Here is a 14,196-nt window from a genome sequence, read left to right on the forward strand (position 1 = left end):
AAACATTACTTTGATAAACTTCTTAATTGCAAAAAACCTACAGGAAAATTAACATTCCAAAAGACCACATCTAATGCCGATTCTGATCCACCCACAATAGAAGAGATAGAGGAAATCATAAAACAAATGAAAAATAACAGAGCTGCCAGAGAAGATGGTATTATCGCCGAGATCTGGAAACTCCAAGATGAAAACATCACCAAAAAAATCCATAAGATTATCTCCGAAATTTGGATCACAGAGAAAGTGCCAGAGGAATGGAAATGTGCATTGATCCATCCGTTACATAAAAAGGGTGATAAGTCAGATCCAAACAATTACAGAGGCATTTCGCTAGTACCAGTTACATACAAAATTTTCTCTAAGGTGCTATTAAACAGACTAGAACCACAAGCAGATCTGCAAATTGGGGAATACCAGGCGGGCTTCAGAAAAGGGAGATCATGCATCGAACAGATCTGGAACTTGAGAACACTTTTGAAAGTCAGACAGGCAAGAAACACTGTAGTTACCTTTGTGGACTTTAAAAAAGCATATGATTCCATAGACAGACAGACACTCTTTGACGTACTGGAAGAATATGGTATCGACAGAAAAACCAGGACACTTATACAACAGACGCTTACAGACACTACCTCCAAGATTAAGTTCATGGGAGAAATTTCGGAACCCTTCCACATACACACAGGTGTCTGACAAGGAGACGGGCTCTCACCAATCCTGTTCAACATGGTGTTAGACAAAATTATCAAGCAGTGGGAGGAACAAGTTAAAGGAATACAGCTGGGAAGAACACGTGAAACCAAAACAATCATAAAATGTCTGGCATTTGCAGATGATATAGCCATACTCAGCAATAATACACAGGAGGCAAAGGAAGCACTGGAATGCTTGCATGAAATAGCTGCCAAAACAGGTCTGCAGGTATCTTACGAGAAGACACAATATATGGAACGACAGACCAACAATGTACACACCATGCATACTGTATATGGATCCGTAGAAAGAGTCGAAAAATTTAAGTATTTAGGGGAGTACATACAAATGGGAGGATCAAACAAGGCGGCTAACATGGAACGAACGAAGAAACTCCAGAAGGCATACAAACTCACATGGTCACATTATAATAAGAAAAGCGTATCGAGGCAGGCCAAACTTAGGCACTACAAAACAGTTGTATTACCAGAAGCATCGTACGCGTCAGAAACAACCACAATTGGAGCATCAGGCATCATAGACACAGAAAAAATAGAACGCAAAATTCTCAGAAAAATATTTGGACCAATTCACAGAGATGGCATATGGATGAAGCGACCTACCAAAGAGCTGTACCAGCACACTGACAGACTAACAGACGCGATCAGAAAACGCAGATTAACTTTCTATGGGCACATACAGAGAATGGACAACAACCGACTTACAAAGAAAATTTTTGATGTAGTAAACAGCTCAAGCAAGAAAACAAATTGGTATCATGAGATAGACGAAGACTTAAGGCAGATAGGGATCAACAGGCAAATGATAGGAGACAGGAAATACTTCAGAAACAAAGTTAGGAGTGCAAAATTTATTGTAAAGGAGAGAAAGAAGACAGGAACATTATGGACAGAGCAAAGGAAACAGGAGCACAGCCAAAGGATGAAGAGATTTTGGGAAGAGAAGAGGAAGAGAGGAAAGAAGTGAAAATTGTGTCATCATGTGATTTTCGAGTTCAAACACTGTCCATAAGGGCAAAAATGAAATGAATGAATGAATGAAGCAATGCTCTTTCCCAAAAAATGATGAGTAACAACTAGTCTTCAGTTCACTGGAGTTGATTTCCTCAAATGCGTGTCATTCCTTCAAAGCTGTCATATTCACTGCAGTTTCAAACCTGAGCCTGTCATGAAGTTACTGAAACCGCCTTCTTCTTTGCTCCCCATAGCAGGTTATTCCCTCTGCTTCTTGGATACTACTTTTCGTCCACCAATGATGACTACACCTTTCTCTTGGTTTACTTAAAACATGAAGTGTTAGTGGTACAGCATGACACAACACTCTATTGTTGTCATCACTAGACATAACAGGTTATATGAATGCATTAAGAGAAGAGTTTGCTGTAATTGTTAAGCATACGTGATGTCTCTAAATCAGAAACAACATGCTGATAGTGCGGACAAAGGTATTAATAAAAACCTAGCTGCAAAAAGACAGCAGCTAACTACGCAACACAGCTGCCCAGCTCTGAGACACAAGTATCAATGGCGATGTTTGAAATCACATGCAGACTAGCAATACACGTCTCGTGATTACTGCTAATTGAGGACCACCTGTCTCTTGAAATATTCATTTCCTCTAGTTGGTTCCTTAACACTAGATTTAAGGTCGATTCATGGTAGAAGTCAACAGACTACCACTTCATGTCAGGTCGCTACCATGTCAGGGTGAATTCAGAAAGGACGTGACGTCAAGTCACATCACATCGATTTGCTGAAGCATAACATCAAACGGTGAAAGTGAAGTTACGGCATAGTGGGTATACCATCTGTGATACAAAATGTCAAGAGTATAGTATCAGAAATGAGAAACTAAAAACAATAAAGTTTATTAGTGTTCAAAGAAAACTTTATAGTGTATGATCTTGACCAACTTTGTGTGGTAAAGAGCTGAGAAGTGAAACAAAATTTCCAAATATCAACATTTATTTGCTAGTGAAAATATAGAAACACACCAAACAATGTTTATAAGGGAAAAATACGCCTGTTCATCTTATCCATTATGTTTTTTTTCTTTACGTAACCAATAATATTATACATAACTGTAATTTTATCCTTCATTAGAGCTGATTTTTCTTTTAAAAACGTTATTTTATAAAAATTATTTCATCAACTTATGTTCCTATTTACACACAGTGTAAGTGTCAGCTCTTTTCTGTTGCAGTAAAACCAAAATAACGTTTGAATTTCAGATATGTGACCTCACTTGTGGGTGACCACTGAGTGGAAGAAATAAGCAGATCGTCATTGAACATTTGAAATTGGCCTCGACAAAAAAAAAATTAAAGATGAAGAAGAAATAAAGGTACAAAATGCACTACAGTAATATGTGCGAGCCACGGCCGCCTCTATTAGCGACGAAACAGGTTGACTCCAATGTTAGCAGTTGACGGTGCAGTCAAAAGTATCTCCCCAAGAAACCTTGACGGTGACGTGACGTCTGTTGATGGTCTGTGTCAAGGAGGTTAAAATTTATTTTAACCTACTTGGACTTTGTGAAGGACTCCATTTGAAATGTATGCTGAATGTTTTGGTGTGGAGTGGCGTAATGTGACAGCAAATTTGAATTTGCCTTTAGGATGCCAGCTATCTGTATAATTTTGACTCCTGGTGTAGGAGGATACGCTGTAGACGACGCTATCTCTCGTTGCTGGGATTCGGCTGAAAAAAAAAAAATAAAGCCAACGGACTTTTACAACAGTCAGCTCTGTCCCTGTGAGTAACAAACTGAAGGGGAAAAAGAAAAAATTAAATTGGAATAGCGACGTGATCCATCAATTCATCCATCTCAATTTCACCACAGTCTAACATAACACTCGCGACACTCACTGCTGTAACAGGTGTTACCATTTGACAGCTGGAGCGCTCTAGGTGTAGAGAAAGGAGAACTTCAGATGCGTCATAAGCACAGTGTTTGTTTTGCATTCCTTTCCTACGTGATTTACGAAATATTTGAATAATTTTTTTGCCTCCAAGTGTTTGTGTAATATCAGAAGACAGATATTTCTTAAAATGATTCTAAAATAAGGGCAAATAGTGATAAAACTCATGAATCCAGTGGCAAGTTACAATACATCCATGAAGAAACACTTTTGACGTTGGATAGAACTGCAGCTTACCACGTTAATATCAACGGAATATAAACACATAGATTCACACTTAATAAGCACAGACATATATCTCTACATGTCAAAGTGGTCGACGCCCCATTTGTCGTTCCATAGGCCTACTGTGGTTTAGTCATTGACGCCTGTTGCCACAAGTATGATCTTCATCTTTATATTATTCTAAGTGGGACAAGTAACTGCCAAATAGTGCGAGAAATGAACTGTGAGTGTAAACTTCAAGTCATCAAAGTCATTAACACTGTCAGAAGTGCTGTCATATATTAAATTTGCCATTAAAGACTTTTCATCCAATGATATATGCACTAGTTTATGAGTATTGGAGAAATGCTGTATCTTCTGCTTCAAAAGGTGGAACTTATTGTCACTTATCACACATTTTATTTGTATGGCTTCCACGTACCTCTTTAATGTACACACTGATGGAAACATAAAGCATTCTGACAAAACCTGTATCCCTGAGTGCTGTAATATAATAAGTTTAGAGCAAACAGTTTATTTTTGTCTTTCCATCTTGCGGATGGCATACTAATCTGGTTTAACAACAAGCCAATGGCATCTTTTTTTTTTAATATTTGGATCCTATAGTCTTCAAAATTTGTTTGTTCTTCTTCACCTGATCCTGCTGATACAGTTTCTGTTGCTGTCTGTACTTAAAATGATAGGCACTTTTCTTGTCCCATAACCGTTTTGCACGAAGTCTAGCGATCTGCACATTATGATACTCCACACGCTTTTTCTAAACACGAATAACTGCACTTAATTTTACCACTTCATTATCAAAGCAGGTCTGTGTTGACGATTCAGACGAATCGGGCACTGATATATGGAGAGTTGAGCTGGCTGCTTCCGTGCCATAGGAGTGTTTTACAGCTTTAGACGAACTGTGTCGATCCTTTGTGGCAGTCTCCTCTTCATCGTCTGTTGACGTGGCGTATATGGAATGTCAAACAATATGATTAACTGCATTCCACACGATTTTATTATTGTCTGCATTCATGAACTGGTTTTGTTCGACGTATAGCGGACAAAACTTAACATTATTATAAAGGTAAACGGGGCCTTTTTTCATAAGATCTTCTCGTCTGCTATTCTCTAGCCATTTTCTACTCCTACAACGAAACATTAATCATTAATATACATGTAATCTGCAAGCGAAGAAAAGAAAAGAAACCCAGATTTAGTATCTTCTTCTTGTTGTTACTCAAATTTATTGCGCTACGCTACGCTCCCATTTGTAAAAACCATTGTACAAGCCAAAATAAACAACTAATATTTGCTTTCGCTTTCACTAGCGCGTGTCTGCGCGTCGAACTCAACAGTTTAATTTACTGGCCGCATGGCGTGCTGCTGGCGCAGTAGGCAACAAAAAAAAAGTCGAGGCGAAGTGTTGCGACTGTTGGGCTGTGATTTCACTCTGGTCGATTTAAGAAGAAATCTGATCGACCATTATGAAACGTTTGTGTAGTTGCAAGGGCGCGATGTTTCAAACAAATTATGGAACGGTGTAAGTTACAATGAATGGGAATTGACAGAAGTAAATGACGTTGGTTGGTCGGTTTGTGGGGGTAGAAGGGACCAGACTGAATGACGTTAAATTGATTTATTAAAATTCGTAACAAGTGATACAAAAAGTGAAAAATGTCTCAGGCAAGAAGAACGGAAAATATTCGTGTGAAACGGAATGATTTACACAATACACTGGCGCCTGTGCAGATGTGGGATCCTATGCAAGAGATATTAGCAGCTAAAATGTCATGTTATACAGCAGGACGTTAGCCCAGCGTGAAAAAAATGGCACGTTGTTCGTAAAGAACGAAAAATCCACTTAGGAAATAGAACAATGTTTATCGCAAAACTAATTTTCCGACTTTACATTGGATCTACTACTTCCATAACACTTGCTGAAAAAAATTCTAGGTTGTGTAGGGCTAAAGCGTTTGAACAAGACGATTTATGTGATACAAAGTACATGCACTCGTCCAGCATGAGTCTGGACGTTTTGTGAATCGACTGATTAGTACAGTGACGTAACCAGTCATGCGGGGCCCAGAGCGTGAATCTAATCAGGGAGCCCCTCCTTCTCCTCCATGCCTGTCACTCCCATCATCCTCAACTCGACAAAACTTATCCCACACTTCAACTCCTGTACCCAGCCCCCTGCCCCCTTTTCTTCTATAAAGCTTTTATTCATTTGTTAGTGAATATACTCTCAGTGCTCTATATTTCACAGATATCAGGTAGTTTGTCAAATGATCCTTTGATGTTAGTTATTTCTAACAGTGCTGTTCGTAAGAGGTTATATACAGCTGTAAAATCCTTATTTTCAAAGTACAAAACCTCTGGTGCTTTTTAAATTTTATACTGAATTACTAAAGATGGAACAAAGTGCTATGATTCAATTTTCTCTTAAGACATATGGCAATGCACCACATTTCTTCCCCCAAAAGATTAACAAAACTCCAGGATTCAATTTTATATTTTAGACTGAATTCTGCATTTCGTTCATTGAATATCTTACTCATAAGAATGTTTATCAGAGTGTTAAGAATATCAATGAATCTTTTTTAAAGTGCATAGATGGTATCTTACATCTCAGGGCAATGTGTTAGCTTTAGTATTACCTAACAGTAGGTCTAACAAGTTTTTGAATCATGAATAGCAGATACATAGTGACTATGTCATTTGCAAAATGCCTGATTTTACTATTAATATTGTCTGCAAGGTCATTAATATACAACATGAACAGCAAATGCTCCAACACACTTCCCTGGGGCACTACTACATCTCATGATGACTCTCTATCATGCTGTGTTCTCTCTACCGAAAACTCCTCAAAGCAGTCACAAATTTCACTTGATGCTGAATATTATTGTACTTTTGACATTAAGCATACATGTGATACTGAATCAAATGCTTTTTGGAAATCTAGAAATACGGCATCAACCTGGTTGGCTTGCTCCAAAGATTCCAGGATGTTATGTGAGAAAAGGGAGAGTTGGGTTTCACATGATCGATGTTTTTGGAACCCATACTGGTTGGCATTGTGAAGGTCACTCTGTTCGAAATACCTCATTATGTTTATTTTCAGAATATGTTCTAAGATTCTTCAGCAAATTGGTGTCAAGGATACTGGATGGTAGTTCTGTGTATCACTTCTACTATCTTTCTTGTAAACAGGTGTGACCTGTGTCTTTCTCCAAGAACTGGGCACCGTTTTTGTTTGAGGGATCTACAATGGATTATAGTTAGAAGAGGGGCTAACTCAGCTGCAAATTCAGTATAGACGATGACAGGGATTTCATCTGGGCCTGGAGCTTTGTTCAATTTTAATGATTCCAGCTGTTTTCAACACCACTGACACTAGTACTTACTTCATTAATTTTTTCAGTGGTTCAAGGACTAAACTGGGGCAATTCCTCTGGGTTTTTCTTTTAAGGAGCTGTTGAAAATGGAGTTAAGTATTTCTGCTTTTGCTTTGCTACCCTCAATTTCAGTTCCTGTCTCATTTGCTAGGGACTTGACACTAAATTTAGTGTCAGTAACAGCCTTTACATATGAGCAAAACATATTATGCAGTAATCTCTGTTTCTTTAGTGAATCTTGTTGATGCACCATAATTTCAAGAGAATTTTCAGTGTTACACACTCTCACACTGCAACAATTAACCTTTCCGGATAAATGGAAAAGTTGATTCTTCGCTGAATATCAGATGAGCGGTAAAATGTTCATCTTCAAGAGCTTCCTGAATTGGGATACAAAATTGAAGGTACTGGTCATATCCTTGTGGTTTTAATTGTTGAACAAGCTACAGGCAGTACAGTTTGAAATGTAACTGCTGTCACAAAATATTCCACACAGTTTGCTTCAGTGTTCCAAGTTTGTGGCCTGCATATACCATCACCACAGTTGCATCTGGTACACATCTATCTTCAAGAGTCTTCAAGTTCAGTTCCTTCAGTATCTCTGTGACACTCACCCATGGATTAAACAAACCTGTTACCATTCATGCAGAACTTCTCTGTATATGTTCAATATCCCCTGCTAATCCTGTCTGGTATGGGTCCCACACACTTGAGCAACATTCCAGAAACAATGGCATGACTGATTTGTAATCAGTCTCCTTTGTAGGCTGATTAAACTTCCCCAATATTCTGCCAATAAACCAAAGTCTGCATCCTGCTTTATCCACAACTGAACCTATGTGAGTGTTACATTTCTTATCCCAACAAAGTGTTACATACAGGTATTTGTATGAGTTGCCCGATTCCAACAGTGACTCATTTGATATTATAGTCGTAGGATACTACATTTTTTTAGCTATGTGAAATGCAAAATTTTACACTTACTATGTGAGATATGAATGTTATAGTCTGTGGAGAGTGATCTCTTGGGTTCTCTCAGTGTGATTAATTAACAGTTATCAACAACTCAGCTAAACATCCAAATGCACACCATTAGTCTGTGTGAATTTTAAAGTTATTACCATACAATTACGACTGAAATCCCACTGCAAAAAGTACTATCAATTCTTATCAGAGTCAGATAAATGCACTAGGGATAAAAGCTATAAGCAGAAAAGTTGTCCAAGATACAGATGTTAATTCCCAGAATGACAAATGTTGTGCACACAGATAGCTGGCACACTGAAGCAAGGCTTTGATTCTCACACTATCTATAAAATTGGTACTTATTGACAACTTTTTTTAAGCTCGATATGTAAATGGCTCTGCATTCACTAACCTACGACTAAATTTTCTGGTGCTCAGTTCTGAAAAAGTGAAAGTATAAATGTTTACTGGGGCAGAGATCAGAGGATATCTTAAAGACACTCATTTTGAATTAGTGTGCAAGGATGAGGAATCAAATAAGTTAGTAGGAAATCTGCTTCTGGTACTGGGCACTGCAGATGTTGAATGCCTTTGAGAGGAGATGGACTTAGCAATTAAAGGGCACTGCAGCTGCACTGTCCTGTGCTCACATGGCAAGGGTGCCACTGTCACACCATGTGAGTACAGCAGCCAATACAACTCCACGCAACCAGTATATAGGGAGCCATCCAGTTCATTGTTTGTGTTCGGAACTACTGGATTTACCTTCACTGTGTCAGGACTGTTTGATAACTGCCTTGCTTGTTGTCCGCTTATTCTCTCTGGCCGCATCTCAGATTCATCTCTCTGCTGTTCTTGGCCTTTTTATTATCGTGGTGGCGATGGCTTCACTTAGCGTCTCATTCTGGTATAAGTTGTTTGTCCTTGTCCTGGTCTCTTGTCTTGTCCTCAGTCTGTCTGTTGTATTTCTGTGAATTTGGATTACTCTTCCAAATGTGGCCCTCCCGCCTGGAAGCTTCCTCCGTTCCTCCATTCGTCCAGAACTGCAAAGCATACACCGATATTCAGGTACCTACAGATATAGCATTGCTGCCTCCTCAGTTTTACTACATAACTGCTGATCATCTGCTGTTATTAGCTTAATATTTACTTGATTGCAATGGTATCCTTGAAAGAAAGTATTTGCGTATCTATAAATGCTGAGTCTTATTTATAGCGTGTTATTACTTATTATGCAGCTTTATAACAAACACAGCTAACTGCCATGCAGCCAACATAACTTCTGTGTGTGAGAATCTACATATTAATATAACATGTAGAAAGAATGGCTAGTGAGCTGTTTTTCTGAAACTTCCTGGCAGATTAAAACTTTGTGCTGACCTGGGACTCAAAACCTGGCACCTTTGCATTTTGTGGGCAAGAGCTCTACTAACTGAGCTACCCAAGCACGCCTCATGATGTTCACTCAGAGCTGTACTTCTGCCAGTATCTCATCTCCTACCTTCCAAAATTCACAGAAGTTCTTCTGTGAAACTTGTGGGTCTGGCATTCCCAGAAGAAGGGTATAGTGGAAATATGACTTAAACGTCACCTGAAAGTTGTTTCCATAATTAATGTTTCACTCTGTAGTGGAGTGCCACAGCAGACCACAGTTTTAGTGAGCCAGGAAGTTTCATATCAGCACAGACTTTGCTGCAGAATGAAAAATTCATTCTGGAAATATTGTCCAGGCTGTGGCTAAGTGATGTCGCTGCAATGTTCTTTCTTCCAGGAATTCTAGTCTCGCAAGTTTCACAAAACTTCTATGAACTTTGGAAGGTAGGAGATCAGGTACTGGCAGAAGTAAATCTGTGAGGAGGGGCTGTGAGTCGTGCTTGGGTAGCTTAGTTGGCAGAGTACTCGCCTGCAAAAGGCAAAGGTCTTGGTTTCGAGTCCCGTTCTGGCACACAGCTATAATCTGCTGGGAAGTTCCATATCAGCATACACTCCAGTACAAAGTGAAAAATTACAGCTAGGGTTAAAAAAAAATTTTTTTTTTTTTAACTGGTAGCAGTTCGTGAATTCTTGCTTTATGTTAAGATGGAAGGTTACTGTATATCTTACTATCATAGTACATAACTCAAATGGCTCTGAGCACTATGGGACATAACTTCTGAGGTCATCAGTCCCCTAGAACTTAGAACTACTTAAACCTAACTAACCTAAGGACATCACACACATCCATGCTCGAGGCAGGATTCGAACCTGCGACCATAGCGGTCGCGTGGTTCCAGACTGTAGTGCCTAGAACTCATCGGCCACCCCGGCCGGCTACATAACTCAGTTATGAACGCTGTGCAAGTAGGAAAACTACATGAAAATTGCTTTTGTGTCTTTTATTGTGACTGTGTATATCATAGTTCATTTAAAACTGATTGTAATTATCAGCAACATAACCATTAAGGAGTAAATGTATTGGGAAGTGAGTGTAAGAAGTCCACGATTCACTGCTATCTACTTTACACAGTATTCTTAAATGCTCTCTTCTGCAAAACACCCACTTTTTTTCTTCAAGTACGCTGTCCTAAAAGATAATTGCATAAGGTGAGAGGGAATAAAGACATGCAAAATACGAGGGTGTGCTGAAAAGTAATGCCTCCAAATTTTTTATTCAGTTCTCAGTATCGGTAGAAATATTACATGTCATGCGTATTATTCAGTTGACTTTACCACTTCGCTAATACAAGTTGCAACCCTCTGCCACGAGAGGTCTCCAAACTGTAGCACGTAATGTAAATATGTCAGTGAATGCACATAGAGCATCCTCTCCTTTGACACGACAGTGCCAGGCCACACACAAGTGCTGCAACAATGTGATGCATTGGGTTCACCGTCATCAATCATCTTCCATACAGTTCTGATTTGGCCTCACCCAATTTTCATCTGTTTCCAAAATTTAAAGAACACCATCAAGCTTTTCACCTTAATAGTGATGAAGCAGTGTAAGTTGAGGTGCCACTGACAACAAAATCAAATATTCTACTGTGACAGTACCAACACACAGCAAAGCAAGCTGGGACCCATTTCCTTTTTGTTTTGTTATTTACCTCCTTATATACGACAGCAAGTCAAAAATTATCTACACTTTTCATTCTAACATTTATTAACATGAAGCTAGGGGTATACAATGCACATCATTTTTCTATGTAATCTCCCTCCTCCTCAATGCACTTGGCCCAAAGGTCATCGAGCTTGCGTATTACTTCCAAATAAAAGGTATGTGGTTGGTTGTGAAGCCACTTTTGCACCGCATTTCGCCCGTCCACATCTGAGGCAAATCGGCAACCACACAAAGCACCCTTGTGTGGTCCAAACAAGTGAAAGTCACTTGGAGCAAGGTCTGGGCTCTAGGGGGGTGTTCCAATACCTCAAATTTCATCTTGTTGATGGTTTCAATAGTGTGACGGACCGTGTGGGACCATGCATTGTCATGCAACGACAACACCTTCTTCGACAGCAAACCTCAGTGTTTGGTGCAAATTGCTGGCTTCAGCTTCTCGCCAATAATTCACTATACCCCCCACTGTTGACAGTCATTCCCTTTTCCATGAACTCTGCCAGTATGGGCCCTTGTGAGTCCAAGAACACGGTTAACATAATCCATCAGAAGACAGAAATTGTGCAGCGGGTGAGAACAGCAGTTCAACAATTGCCGCAATGTTCTGCTCGACAACATGCTGTTGCATTGGGGATTTCAGATCGCAGTTTGAGGATTGTCCAAAGCGATGTGAAGTTCCATCCTTTCAAAATAATGATTGTTCAACAATTACGCCCAGCAGACTACGCATACTGTCAAATTCTGTGTGAGCAAATGCTTGTTCAGATCCCTCCAAGTGCAGCTTTCTTCAGTAGTGACGAGGCACATTTTCATCTTAGTGGGTGTGTGAATAAGCAAAACTTTCGCTACTGGGCTGAAAATAACATCTGAATTATTCATGAAAGTCTGCAACATTCTCCTAAAGTGACAGTGTGGTGTGCCATATCACAATTTGGCGTGGTAGGACCTTACATTTTTGAGAAAGGAGTGACCATGACAGTGAATTCAACACGTTATGTTTCAATGTTACAAAATTTCCTGCAACCCAGAATGGATTAGATTGTTGAAGAACATGGACTGGGGGACATGTGGTTCCAACAGGATGGAGGTACTGCTCACACTGCTCGAATTTCACTTGATGTTTTTAGAAAAATGTTTCTGGGCCGTCTTGTCTCTTTGAGAGCTTATGTTGGGTGGCCTGCATGGTCACCAGATTTGAGACTACTTTCTTTGAGGATATCTGAAGGAAAAGGTTTTCAAAAGCCGCCCTCACACCCTACTAGAGTTACAAGAGCGGATTATTGACGAAGTAAATGCCATACCCCGCGATATGTGTGCAAGAGCTGCTTGAAACTTCAGGGATCGCCTACAACAATGTATTGATGCTAACGGCAGCCATCTTAAGGTCATTAATTTCAAAATTAAATGAATGTAAAATGGTTTATTGTACTAATTTAGAAAATAAAAACATTTTTTCTCTATACATCCAGATTTACTTTTATTGCTCCTTAGAAAAAATCAGGCGGTTCTGCTGCTCCCTGTATATGGGGTCCGAGAAATCGCAGAAAGAAACTGGCACTTACATATATAAGGTAGCCAGTGCTTAACAAAAGCATCACTTGTGTAGCCACCGAGGTACCTGGCAGGTGAGCAGAGAACCAATGTTTGATTCTCAAACACATTCTGTAATTTTTTTTTTTTTTTGCAGTAACGTAATTGGTACAAGAGTTAGTAAAATAATCAGTAAGCAATAATAACAAGGTAGGCAAATTTCTCAAATGACTTGGATTAGTGAAGGACTAAAATTGTAAGCCTTGTTGTATTCAACAATTCTGAATAATACCACTGTGAATTCATCAGGAGGGACTACAGACAACCAACCATGCGATGCTTGTTTACGGTGAGGCATGATGCAGAACTTTATTTGACATTTCAGTGTGCTCCCTGAAATCCAGCAGGAACTGTACAACCATGTGGATGCAATAATCATTCAGAGCGTAATTCATGATCAACTTTCAGCACTAATTTTTGCGACAATGCTATTGTATGTGTGGTATGCATTAAAATTAATTAATGAAAAAGAAATTCTCTATTTTCAAATGTAAACGAGGTCTGTTTTCAGCCAAATCTTTGGAAGGAAAAATGTAGTGCATTAAGATTGCAACCATGAGAGGTCTTGATGCTGCAGGGATATTTGTTTCAGATGTTGATATTACAGATACCATCAATGCAGTTGTTTGAAGGAAAGTGAAGACGTGTAGCAGAGTGGGTGACATAGTCGTCATAAGGTAACCAATATTTAAAATTTTAATTCTCTACTAGTCCAAGTCGTTTGAGAAATTTATTTGCTTTCCTCATTACTATTCTTTATTGATTAACTCATCTATTTCCATCAGTGTTGATACGGGGGAAAAAAGCAAACTGGACAAAGCATTTGGGATTTGAACACAGGTTTTCTCCTCCCCAGCCAGATAACTCTGCCACTACACCAGCTTTGCTTTTGTTGAACAGCATTTATACGTACGTAAGCAGTACCCTTGATTACCAGAAAATACTCATTTTCGGATGCCATGTATAATTATGAAAAATACCCAGTTTTCAACTATCTATCGATCCTGTCATTTTCGAGCCAATTAAGACATGAACTTTAGGGGTGGTCTTCTCAAAAACCGTGTGTTGGGGGGGGGGGGGAGGAGGAGGAGGGAGTTTAGCCAAAATATCTTAAGTCTTTCATTTTAGGTTGTACACAAGTGACCTCTCAAGTACAAAATGAGCAAAATGGGTTGGCAATGTCTTAGGACTTCCCCTGTGAGTAGTAGCAAGACAATGTCCAGTGAAGGACAAGTACGGCAATGTGAAATTTTGGCGTGAATGGGACTTCCGCTGAAATTATCAGAGCACACATGATG

This window comes from Schistocerca nitens, chromosome 12 (assembly GCF_023898315.1).
Source record: "Schistocerca nitens isolate TAMUIC-IGC-003100 chromosome 12, iqSchNite1.1, whole genome shotgun sequence".
Taxonomy (NCBI): Eukaryota; Metazoa; Arthropoda; class Insecta; order Orthoptera; family Acrididae; genus Schistocerca; species Schistocerca nitens.